Below are 14,218 nucleotides of genomic sequence, written 5' to 3' on the forward strand. Positions count from 1 at the left end.
GTTAACACACTTGTCAGGATTTAATTTCATATCATTTTGCTTTGCCCAGTCACAAAAACCATCAAGAACATTTTGCAAAGATTCAGTATCACCAATACGGGTTTTCTCAACAATTGTCATGTCATCAACATACTTTAAACTCAGAACCCGGCCATCGGTGACATTTGTGCGGACAGCTTCATTAAATTTGGCCAGAAAACCAAGAGGGCCAAACTTGGTACCCTGCGGAAGACCACCTTTTAGGGTAACAAACTCAGAACTGTGATTTTGATAACGAACACACTGCATTCGTTCTTCTAAGAAACTGCACACCCAAGGGATCACTGATGGACGAGTTCCCAAGTTAAGAAGGTCCTTTATGACGATATTATGATTGATAAGGTCAAAAGCCTTACTGAAGTCGGTTATGACAACCGAACACTTTGATTTCAATTGGTCCGTATGAGAACACAAATTGTTAACCAGTTTGACTAGATAATGTGAAGTTGAAACACCCTTGCGGTTACCAAATTGATTTGGGTCAAGATTGTGTTCAATATCCGACAGAATCCATTCGGTGACAAATCCCTCAGCTAACTTCGCGAAATGGTCAGTTAATGAGACCGGACGCAGTTTGTCCCACGAAGGCGGCGAAGTTTTAGGCAAGGGTATTACAGTAGCTTTTTTCCATTGTATAGGGACAACACCATTCTGGTAAGAACAATTGAGAAGATCAGCTAACGGCTTGCTGAGTTCGTAGGCGAATTCGCGAATTAGGTTCGCAGGAATGCCATCCGGACCCCCTGCTTTCCGACGATTAAGGTTCTTTAAAACGATCATACACGATTATACAGTGTATTGTTGGTCATATTGTTTACTTTATTGCTTTAAATTAATTTTGTTATATTATAGTTTTGTATGCAATAATTGTTTTGATTTAGGCCTATATGATTTGTAAATCACTTAACATTCTTTAAAATTAATTTAATCTTAAATTTAAAATATTGTTAGTTATTGCGTAAGTTTTACTAGCATTTTATATACACTGTATTGATCATATTGATCTATTATATCATGCATGCTGCGTATTTTCTTGATTATATTGATTTCTTATTGTTTGCAGTTAATTGTATTAAAGTTTTGTATGCCAATGATGTGATTTATATGTTTTGTATGTGAAATGTGACAATAAAACACATGAATAAATAATTAGTGGATGATAGACGAAGTTGTACAGTGGGTCCGGTCGCAGCGAACCGCTCCCGCGGCTACGCCGCCCCTCCCCCTCGGAAAGGATGGTGAGTCGTCTTTAACAAAGACTAACTACTATCATGACTATATTGGCCAGTCTAAAAGAAAATGTTGAGGAACGAAACAAACTATTAACATGATTAACATTATACAATGTTCAATTCTAGACCTATACAATACCAACAACTATCACACTAATATAAATATATATTTCCAGCTCATTTTAACGTAGATTTTTTTTCTTATTCAGTATTAACTGTATATTTGTGTGCAAATTGAGGGCACTATTTACATATATTTGAAATTTAATTTAGCCAAATAATATATATTATTACTAACATTTTGGGATAAAAAGTTTTTTCAAATTTTTTTTGCTATTTGTTTACTCTTTTTTCGATTTTTTAATGCCATTATACCAGTCAGTATCTTGTAAAGATGAAAACACGATTTTATCTTAAAAGATAAATAGCGCCATCAATGTTCACCTGTTCTTTAAAAGGACGTAGTTTTACATGCTATCAAACAACCGTGTATAGAGGGCTCCAACAAGGTTCAACGAGTGATTCAGGTGGTGGCGGATGAGATAATGCCAATACTAAATTATTTGTTATGTGGCGTCAAAGCAAAGTAAGTTATTCTAAAACCGTTGAAGTGCGACAGAGCACCCCATTGTACCCCCGTGTGGAGACACGCTTGGGTCCTGATAGGACCAGGCTCAAACAAAATGCTCAAGCCAGGCTAAAAAGCCTATATAATCATGCTGGCCTATCATGGAAAGAAAAGTGAGAAACAGATTTGAAGACAAAGACGAAGAAAAAGAAGGCCACTCCCAACAATCAAGTGAACAATTTTACTGTCAGCCTCTGAGTCAAGAGAAAGGAAATGCTTAATCCAATCTCAACTGCCACTGAGGCTTGTTGTAGCTGCAAACCGTCTATTTTGAACGGGCTGTCAGCCTTGTAGTAGGGATAACCATCTAAATTTATATTATGTTGCCCTAAGTTGCTATAAAAGCAGAAGTATTTTGGTGGTTAACTGGTAAAAATCGGTCAAACACTTTTCGAATTATGAATTTTCAAAGTTTCCCATTCTGACCGGTCATTGGAACGAAATAAAATGACAAAGTCCAAAAATAGCAATTGGGAGCAAAATTGGCATAAGCCCCTGGGGGCATAAGCATATATTTACCTTGATATATTTCTTTATTTTAACATTATGCAAACATGAAACAAGCATATTGTGAAAGTATCAAAGGGGTTCCTTATGAAATGGCACTTAACTAGTCAATGGCATAAATTATTTTTTCAAACCCAGGTATTGAAATCATGCATTTAGAGAACATTTGCCAACAATCATCCAAGATGGCCGATATGGCACAAAATCAAAATGTCTCGAAATGCCGGGTCCCATGCGTGTGACAACTGGAAGCGGAACCCCCCTTCTCTCCATATGGGAGAGAGTGGAGGAGCCCGCCATTAACAGAAAAGGGGGACTCCGCTTCCAGTTGTCACACGCATGGGACCCGGCGTTACGAGACATTCTCGCCGTCTGACGTCACAACACCTGACGTCATCACATATGGAAAAGTTTTCTTATGAAAGTCTCTTTAAATAAATTATACTCGACTCCAGTGTGTGCACGCTGTGTGTACAGAGGCGTTCAAGGTCAATGCACAATGCATACATTACCACACAACACACTAAGAAGGGCTGTATGGAAGAGGGTATGGTTTTTCCTACCGTACGACGGCATTTTGTAACCAATCAGATTCCTTTTTAGAGTAGAATCTGGCATGTATTTCTAGGAAATACCGTTTGAGCCAAGTCAATCGGACTTTCTATTATCAAGTGAGGGCCGTCTATAGCACGCTACTTTAATGACACGGGGTGCATGTCAGTGTATTTCGCCGTAAATCGAGTGAGATTTTGGGAATACCTTGCGGTGTTTAGTGCTCCTGTACGACGAGGTCTTTCATCAGATTTCCTTGAAAATTGGGGAAAGTAAAGTTTAATATATACATGAGACAATTAAGAGTGAGCCAAAAAATAAAAGACTTTCCCTTTATAATAATTGAAGTTGAAAGTGAAAAAAGACAATTTTCTCCCATTGCTTAACTGTGGGACCCCTTTTATTTGAGCAAAAGAGACCAATTTTCCATATGAACATCATCAATCAGATGCCTGATGAAGTCCGCTGCTTTCGGATGCAACGTAGCAAAGTGAGTTGCAATTTTAGTTCCAGTATTAGATTTAATTTACAAAATAATGTTTTGAACTACTGGATGAATAATCTACACCAAGATACATTTTTAAAACGTTGTGGTATTATTTGTTTTTTTCATATAAATCGTTCTAAAATATTTTCAGTCCCTTTATATAACCGACATTTAAATGTTATTAAAACGTTTTGACCAAACTCACAACACATTTATAACATAGGCCCCTAAACATGATAATAACGGTTTAAACCAATGTCTGTGTGTGCTGGGAATGCTCACAATGACCGCTCACCTCATATATGTCACATGTGACTGTGAAGAAAGTGTGCACGAAGCGAACTTGCAAATTTAAACAATTTATGACAAAGCTCACACTGATAGGGTTTCTCTTTGGTGTGAGTTCGTTTGTGCACTTTGAGATTGGTGCCGTGTGCAAAACACTTACCACAAGACTCACATATAAATGGCTTCTCCTTAGTGTGGTTTCTGATGTGTACTTGAAGGCCCTGTTTATCCTTAAAACCCTTCTGACAATAATCACACTGAAAGGGTCGCTCATTAGTGTGAACTCGGACGTGTCTTTTCAGAGTAGATTTAAGTGAAAAAGATTTCTGACAGTATTCGCACTGGTATGGTTTCTCTTTGGTGTGAGTTCTGATATGCACTTTGAGGTTAAATTTGGAAGCCACTCTTTTGTCACAATACTCACACTGATATAAGTATTTCTCACTAGCACTGGTGACTGGTGTGTTTTTTGATGTGATTTTTAAGAAGCTTCTTGTATATGAAGGTCCTTTGGCAATACTTGCACTGATGAGGCCTCTCTTTTGTGTGTATGCTCATGTGCTTTTGAAGACCATCTTTTTCCGAGAATATCTTTTGACAATGCTCACACTGATAAGGGCTCCTTTTAGTATGCCATCTCACGTGTTTTTGAAGTCTAGATTCAGTTGCAAAGACCATTCTACAATGCTCACACTGATGTTTATGATCCTTCTTTTGAGAAATGATTTGCGGAACACGGTTAGTCTTTGTTACATGTATCTGACGATGCTTGCGATGATCCATGTGAATTTTGACGTGTGATTTAAGCTGGGCATCAGAGTCAAAGTACTCTTGGCACGGCTTACATTGAGGGCGTTTTTCTTTTGTGTGGCGAGTTTTACGTATCTGGAGTCCAGCCTTAGTTCCATAGCACTTCTGACAATATTCACACGTGTGCGTTCTAGTGTGTACTTGCAATTCAGTACTAAGTGTGAAATGCTTTCCGCAATACCCACACTGAGAGGGTTTCTTGTCAGTGTGTGTTCTGATATGTTCTTTAAGAATGTCATGTTGGGAAAAACCCTTCTGGCAATATTGACACTGATAGGGTTTCTCCTTAGTGCAAGCCTGAATATGAGCATCATGGGAACTTTGGCATGAGAATAATTTCTGACAGCGCTCACACCGATTCAGATGCCCGGGGGGATCACTCACATAAATGGTCTGTACGCATGCGTGACCAAAAAAACAAGTAAAAGGGGTGTTTTTTTTTGGCAAGGCAAGTTACGCGCGTGACGCGTTTAGGGTCTAAAAAACAGTGATTTTCAAGAATAAGGGTAGTTTTCTGAAACTGGACAACTTGTTTAGGGTACATTTTCAAATTGTTGGTAAATTATGAGTCCAAAAAGGGTACATTTGTTGCATTTTCACCAGCCAAAAACTCATTAGGGGGTAAATTCTACACTAAATTACCTTATTAAGGGGCTAAATTTGCTGGTAGGGTAAAACTCGTTTAGGGGGTGTTTGAAAAAATTTGGTCACGCATGCGTACACTGTCATATTTGAGTGGCCCCCCGGGTTCAGATGTGTGTTTATGTGTAATTTGAGAGCTTTGCTGTCTAGAAAACTCTTTTCGCAATATTCACATTGATAAGGATTCTCTTTGGTGTGAGTTTTGATGTGCTCTTTAAGAACATCCCTTTGGGAAAAGTACTTTTGACAATATTCACACTGAAATTGATTCTCTGTAGTGCAGTGAATAAGGGTGGTGGGTGCCATTGGCTGTGTTTCCCCTTCTGCATGTCTCGTGTGACTGCAGGTAAGAAAGTGCGCACGAAGCGAACTTGCAAATTTAAACAATTTATGACAAAGCTCACACTGATAGGGTTTCTCTTTGGTGTGAGTTTGTTTGTGCACTTTGAGATTGGTGGCGTGTGCAAAACACTTGCCACAAGACTCACATATAAATGGCTTCTCCTCAGTGTGGTTTCTGATGTGTACTTGAAGGCCCTGTCTATCCTTAAACCCTTCTGGCAATAATCACACTGAAAGGGTCGCTCATTAGTGTGAACTCGTACGTGTCTTGTCAGGGTAGATTTAAGTGAAAAGGATTTCTGACAGTATTCGCACCGATATGGTTTCTCTTTGGTGTGAGTTCTGATATGCACTTTCAGACTATATTTGGAAGACTTTCTTTTGCCACAATACTCACATTGATATAAATATTTCTCTTTGGTGTTATGTATTTTGATGTGATCTTGGAGAGCCTTCCTGAATGAGAAGTTCTTTGGGCAATACTCGCATTGATAAGGAATCTCTTTAGCGTGTATGTTCATGTGTGTTCGAAGACCATCTTTTTCCGAGAAGTTCTTTTGACAATGCCCACACTGATAAGTGATCTCTTTAGTGTGTATGCCGATGTGTTTTTCAAGACCATCTTTTTCCGAGAAGTTCATTTGACAATACTCGCACTGATAAGGTTCCATTTCGATGTGAGTTTTGATATGACTTTGAAAAATAACATTATTTGTAAAACATCTCTGACAATAATCACACTGGTACTGTTGCTCCTCGGTGTGAATTCGTTTGTGTACTTTGAGATCACTGTCATTCGGAAAGTATTTTTGACAATTCTCACACTGATATAATTTCTCTGTGGTGTGAATAAGAATGTGAGCTTTGAGACTATTATCATCTAAAAAGCATTGCTGGCAATATTCACACACATACGGTTTCTCTTTGCAGTGTATTTTGATGTGAGATTGAAGCCTAGCTTCAGTTGCAAAGACCATCTTACAATGCTCACACTGATGTTTATGATCCTTCTTTTGAGAAATGATTTGCGCGACACGGTTAGTCTTTACTTCCCCCATCTGATGACGCTCACGATCATCGGGGTGCATTTGGGTGTGTGATCTCTCCTTAGTACAAACCTGAATATGAGCATCAAGGATACTTGGGCATGAAAAGAATTTCTGACAACGCTCGCACCGATGGAGATTTTCGGTAGTCTGATGTGTGTGTAAGTTTAAAGCTTTACTGTCTGGAAAACGTCTCTCACAATATTCACATTGATAAGGATTCTCTTCCATGTGACTGTTAATGTGGTCTTTAAGAACATCCTTTTGTGAAAAGTACTTTTGAGAATACTCACACTGAAATCGTTTCTCTGCAGTGAAGGGAATAAGGACGTGTTCCTTAAGAGCAACATTTTGTGCAAAGCGTTTCTGACAATATTTACACTTATATGGTTTCTCTTTGGTGTGAGTTAAAAGATGTCTTTTGAAAGAAATATTTTGAACAAAGCACCTCTGACAATACTTGCACCGATATTGTTTCCTTAAATTCCTTTTGGTGTGAGTATGGACGTGTACTTCAAGTGACTTTTTACATGAATAAATTTTCCTACAAAACTGGCACTGATGGGAATATTCGGAAGCACCGTGACGTGAGTAATTCGGGGGACAAGGTTCACACTGTTTCTGTGTGGTGGTCGTCTTGATGGATCCTATGACGCCTGTAATTGTCTCTCTTATATGATTTTGGATGTGCGCACGCAGGTCAAAGTTCTCATTAAAGTATTCCTTACAAAACCGACAATACTGATGACATGGACTCGTTGACTCCGTGGCAATATCATTGTCACTATAAGTGCTCCGTGTTTATATTGCTTTGATCAAAGTCTGTGCTTCGATGGTCATCATGTGTTTTCAAGTGTTCATCTAAATGACTTTTTCTCAAAAAGCTCTCCAAACATAGCTCACATTTTAAGAGCAGTCCTGCAGCATTTCGACGTCTGGTTTTTGCATAAGTTTGATCCTGGTTCCTCTCACCGAAACCTCCGACATACTTTAATACTACATGCCTTTTTTTGATGTCGATGTAGTCTATCAAAAGAGTGTAGGGTAATTTTACACAACTTACATGTAAAAGGCCTCAGCAGTTCCATTGTTGAGCTTAATTTCGGCACAAATATTGAAGTCCTTGCTTTATACGTACACTAAATCAACCTGAAATAAGATGACAACAACCAAAATCATTTTTAACTTTAGGTATTAAGGATATTGAAAGTTGATATTAAGTTTCCCGTCACATATATTTTGAGTGATGAGGCGACTCTTTCATCATTTAGTTGCATTTCATTATAACCTAACATTGTAGTGTTGATGTACAGTAAGACCATCCCAAAACAAAGATTTGAGTGATATTGAGTTTGTTATTTATTATAATATACAGAAATTTGCAATCTTTGTAAACACTAGGAACATGATGAAGAAATCCTTTTCATTTTCATCAGGGGCGGATTTAGGGGGGGGGCGCAGCTGGCGCGCGCCCCCTCTATTTTTTGACTAGCAAAGGGCGCCGGTAACTTAAAAATACAAAAATTGTAAGAAATTTAAAAAAAAGAACCAATTCGGCCATGAACAGCAAACAATGGGCCAAAACCGTTGAGTTTTCGAGGGGGTAACCCCCTTTAACACATTTTTTTCGTCGTCGACCAAAAGGCGCCCCCTTTATCAAAAATTCCTGGATCCGACCCTGTTCATTATCCACCTATATAAAAAAATCAATGTATAGATCCTTGTACTAGGCGATCACATCAAAAATCTTGCTAAAATTGCACTTGTTGCTAAGATTGCCTATTTTGAATAGTCCAAAATTCTGCTGCAGACTGGAAGTGCAATTTTAGCAACATTTTTGATGCAATCGCCCATCGGGCAGTGTTTACTTCTGAATTTGCATTGCATTGCTTTACACGGTGTCATGCTTCAGTGAATCCTACTAGATCCTGAATGCAACATGCAGTCTCTAGCCTCAAATGTGAAGCTCATCAGTGTTCATGGCTAGACTTCTCCAGCAAACTGCCTTAAATACATTGTCATTGCACCTGCACATATCACATGCTACCATAAAGGCACAGGATTGGTCATTGCACAAATAGCCTACAATTGCAAGAAAGTGTGCAATTTGTACAAATAGCCAGGTGTGTAAGCAATTTTACAAATTGCATTTATAGCCACAGATAGTTGCAATTGATGCAATCTATGTTGGACAAATTGTATAAATAGCCACAGGTGTTGTAATTTGCGAGATTTATGCCCGTCAATTGTACAAATTGCCTACAGTTGCAAGAAAGTGTGCAATTTGTACAAATAGCAAACGTATCAGCTAGTTGGGACTTGGGGATGAATGTCATAACTGCTTATATATAGCCAGTACGTTAAAGCCCTTCGGTTTAACCCTTGTCAATTGCATATACTTCTAGCTATTTATGTTATTGTGCAATTTAGGCTACAAGTGCAGTGCCCGGGTGCAGTGTAACAAAATGATATCTGATATCATGCCCCCCCCCCCCCCATTGGCATTGGCATGCCATGATGCGTAATAAAATCAATCATCCCCGATGATGCAGATATTAAATGAGTGAGATTATAAAATTATTTGCTAGCTAGAGGGGACTAAATCACAGATATGTGTTCCAATATCTGTGTTTAAATCACCACTAAATAAACTCCCATTGAAATACGTGTAAATATACATGAAAGTAAGTTTGTTTTTCTACCCCATGTGAAACCATTTTTCATATTTTGGTAGCACCAATGTCTTAAATAAAGATTAAAATTTAATTTAAAATGGGTTTTTTGACACAAGTTGAGACTAACTTTTAAGCTACGGGGACTTGAACAGCGCCACCCTTATTTTCAGTTTGCACGAATGCCTCCTTACCATGTCCGTACGCAGATTAGTTTTGGGAGCCAAACTTTTTGACCAGATCAAGATGCACCATTTTGTGATATTCTGAACATTTACCAATTGCATATCTTTTAATTTAATTATAATAAACAATCATGGCTACTCATCTTGCTCCCAAGGGACACCCACTTGTTTGCACTACCGACCTATGTTTACCGGGACTATCAAAGGTTACACCAAATGCGGAAGGATTTAGTGGTGTGCTGCCACAAGAAGGGCGCACACCACTAAATAATCGTCCCATTGAAATACACGGGAAAATACAAGAAAGTAAGTTTGTTTTTCTACCCCATGTAACAACATTTTTAATATTTTGATCGAATCAACGTCTTAAATAAAGATTAAACTTTTATTTAAATATGATTTTTTGGGACAAGTTGAGACAAGCTTAAAAGATACGAACTCCTGAACAGCGCCATCCCGAATTTCAGCCGACACTCTCGCCTCCTTACCAGTTCCGGCCATGATATTGTTCCGAGGGCCTATTGCCCATGTACATTCGATTCGGAACATTTTCTGAACAGATTTGTAATGTTGAGCTCCTATTCTATCGTTTTTATCAAAACAACCAAGAGTCACTCAAATTTGGTTCCCTTGGGACGCCGATATATTTCGCATAGGCGCTATTTTTTACCGGAACTATGAAGGGTTACACCAAATGCGGAAGGATTTAGTGTAGTGCACTCAGAAGTACACTTGCTATATTGTTTAAAAACAGCTCGTCACCAATCAGTATTCAGGGCGCATACAACCAAATAATCCTCCAATTTAAATACACCTAAGGGGACTATCGATTCTTCGGATATAAGCTGATTTTATACGGGAGTCATAGATTTATTTTAGGGGGCAAGGTGTATCGGTGGGGGGGGGGGGTAAATATTTGTTGCCGAAACAGGGGGATCGCAATTTTATTGACACCTACTATTTGGGACCCCCCTTCCGATGTAAATGATAGGCCCTTACGTGCCAAAACAATCTTTGCCCCACCCCCTTACACAGGCAATATTTTAGGAAACCCATTTCAAAATTTCTTAATACGGTAAATTGGGGTCAAGGGGGACAGTGGGGAAAGTGGGACACTTACTACAGTAATTCTTCGCTGCAGCCCTATAAATATGCCAATATGATACCGACTCAGTGTCCCACTACCTAACCCAATCGCAAATATTTATTTTAGTTTCATAAACCTTCATAGCTCAATGGTACCGGTAGTTTATCAGTGCTATTTGAGCCACGGAAGATGCTTGACACCAAGGAGCTTAGATTAAAGGCACATTCAGTGATTTGCTCATCCGGACGATCTTAAAAATCATCAAAATTCAGATTTTGGTACCTTTGTCATTGTCATAGATGTGCTAACATAGCCTGCGAGTGGTTAGCCGAAAGCCGTGTATTTAAGACAAAATAAGACATTTTACACGAATCTGTAATTTAGATACTGACAGTAGGGCCTATCTTAATTAGCTACATGTATTTGAATGGGGCTTCAACTTCGTCAGTACTGCTGTTTTCTTCGTTTTTTGCCAAATTTGTCATTTTAAAAATACCAAATGACAATTTGAATGACTTATCCTTCACTTTTAAGCAATTTATAAACAATTTTAATTTCTTTACACTTGCGCTGGGATCACTGAATGGGTCTTTAAAGGAGCGGCATTAGATTACGTAATGCTTAGACCTATAAAAATTGATGAGGGAGGAAGAGGGGAGGAATTATGGAGAATGAGAGGGAGCCTGGAGGAAGAGAGAAAGAGGACGAAATGAAGAGAAAGAGTAATGAGAAAGAACAAGTACAGAGAAAGGAAAAGAAAGGAATGATAAATAAATGTAATAATAATTATTATAGAAACAAAACACATATGGTTCATATGAAGGGTTTTTTTTATTTACAGACCTTCAACATCTGTGTTACTTTACGCCCCGAGGGGGTACTCAAGTTTGGTTTTGGTAGGGACGTGCCGCTGAGAATTTGAAAGTGGACCCATAAATATACCAATTTTTCAAGAAATTTGGACCCATTGATATACCAAAAGTCAAAATTTTCGGCCGAATTTAACCCAAATTGTCCTAGTTTTTACAAATTTTCCCACAATTTTGGGAACATTTTGAAAATTTTTGCTAAATTAACAAAAAATTGGGCTATTTTCCGAAAAAATTGAGAAAATTTTGAAAAAAGACCCATTCATATGTGTACCAAAAAGGGGTCATTGATATACCAAGATGCTGAAAATGCTACCCATATTTGCGGCACATCCCCGTATGGCCATTTGTACTGAGAACCCCCTTGCCCCGGGCTTTACGCATCAGCCCTGCTGCTGTGCCGCGCTCTAGTTGCTCGATTCGCTGTCGTAGTGCACGTTAGTAACCATTGGTTACTGCTCCAAGCCTGGGCTCATACACCTGTTCCGAATTTTGATATGCCGTAACTTTGTGTTGTGATCATTTCGATCAGTGGTTCGAAACAAAGAAAGCGTGATCCAGTTGGCCTAGCAACGGTTATATTGTAACGTGCACTACGACAGCACCTGACAAGAACTGTCTTTTAAAAAGAAGTGGTACTTCATGGAATAAAATATCACAACTGTTATAATAATGACGTTGACACTGAAATACATTGCTCATACGGATACATTCACCCAATTTAATTACAAACCTTGGAGAAAATATATCACATTTGAAACGTTCTAATAGATTTCTTCTCTTGCCTGCACGAGCATAATTTTAAACAAAAAAAGCAATGCACATAAACATTTTTTTTCCTTAAAAACAACTAAATGTTACTTGGGATGCTAAATATTTTTACCAAAAATAAAACGACTTTAAAAATGTAGACGTTTTACAAATATCTGACACAGAACCAGCATTTTTTGTTCAATTTGAGATTTTGGTACCACAATAATCACCAACACCCACAGGTTCTTAAAACCATAAAGCTTAAAAGCGACTCAAACTTCATCAGATATGGTCATTTTCACGGTAAAGGGTGTAACTTTGGATTTTAACACTTTGATCCGTAGTGGTCTAATAAAGCTACAGAATGCCACAATTTTTGGCCACATAAGTCATCTAGTTAGCAGCTACATGTACCTTGGGTAGCATAATCATCTTTGGGGAGTTACTAACGACTTTAAAAATGTAGACGTTTTACAAATATCTGACACAGAACTAGAATTTTTTTTTTAAATTGAGATTTTGGTACCACAATAATCACCAACACCCACAGGTTCTTAAAACCATAAAGCTTAAAAGCGACTCAAACTTCATCAGATATGGTCATTTTCACGGTAAAGGTGTAACTTTGGATTTTTAACACTTTGATCCGTAGTGGTCTAATAAAGCTACAGAATGCCACAATTTTTGGCCACATAAGTCATCTAGTTAGCAGCTACATGTACCTTGGGTAGCATAATCATCTTTGGGGAGTTACTAACGACTTTAAAAATGTAGACGTTTTACAAATATCTGACACAGAACTAGAATTTTTTGTTCAAATTGAGATTTTGGTACCACAATAATCACCAACACCCACAGGTTCTTAAAACCATAAAGCTTAAAAGCGACTCAAACTTCATCAGATATGGTCATTTTCACGGTAAAGGGTGTAACTTTGGATTTTTAACACTTTGATCCGTAGTGGTCTAATAAAGCTACAGAATGCCACAATTTTTGGCCACATAAGTCATCTAGTTAGCAGCTACATGTACCTTGGGTAGCATAATCATCTTTGGGGAGTTACTGCGTTCAGTTTTGGCAGGCTAAAATGTCCATAAATATGGCCTTTTTGATGTACTAAAAAAATAGTAACATTTTTGTAAAGCCCTGTGTTTTCTTCAGTTAGTTCATGGATAATTTTTCTTATACTGAAAGTGTAGTCATATGCTCAGTAAAAACTGCCACATTAGTTTTAATTGTGAACAACCCCGTATTTTTGAGAACCGGACTTTGATATTTGTCATTTCGGAGGCTTCATTTTCCGTTAACAATTGTTAATAAACTTTGTGGGTATAGCTTTGGCTCATAATTCTTTGTTATTTCTTTATTTCTTCTTGATTCATAACAGTTGATTACTTAACTTGTTTTTAAACAGTGGAGATATACATCACCGTTTGAAAATGGGACCCAATACAAACTTTCCGTTAACACTTGAAGCCTCCGAAACAAATGAAGCCTCTGAAACAACAATAAGATTAATTATCATCCTTGCACATCTAAATTGGTGTGTTTCATATTGATATCTGCATTGTAATTGTTACTTGATATGTGCAGAATGTCATAAATTAAAAAAAATGTTGATATTATGGTTAATGTTTGAAAAATATACTGATACCCAAGAAAGCCTGTTTCGGAGGCTTCACATGCAAGTTAACACCATACTTAACAAATGGGTGAAAAATTTAAGTGTGATAAATCTACAATATCTTCGGCATGGAATTATTGATTCAATACACACAAGAAAATAACAGCTAAGATGATCCCAACAGTGTTCTTTTCAAAAAAACTACAATGTTTAACAATTGTTAACATGAAGCCTCCGAAACAAAAAATCCTGACTTGCTGTGATAATTTACTTTTTGTCACAAATGAAATTCAATACTTAGAAGCAAAGCATGAAAATTGGTAATTGTGATATTTTTTACCTATTTTTTCATGTCAACTTGTATATATTATATTGAAACATTATTTTACTGGAATTTAAGTTGCTTCTATGCATGATTTCAGTAAACAGAAACATATTTAAGTGGTTTGAAATTT

Source organism: Amphiura filiformis, chromosome 18 (assembly GCF_039555335.1).
Source record: "Amphiura filiformis chromosome 18, Afil_fr2py, whole genome shotgun sequence".
Lineage (NCBI taxonomy): Eukaryota > Metazoa > Echinodermata > Ophiuroidea > Amphilepidida > Amphiuridae > Amphiura > Amphiura filiformis.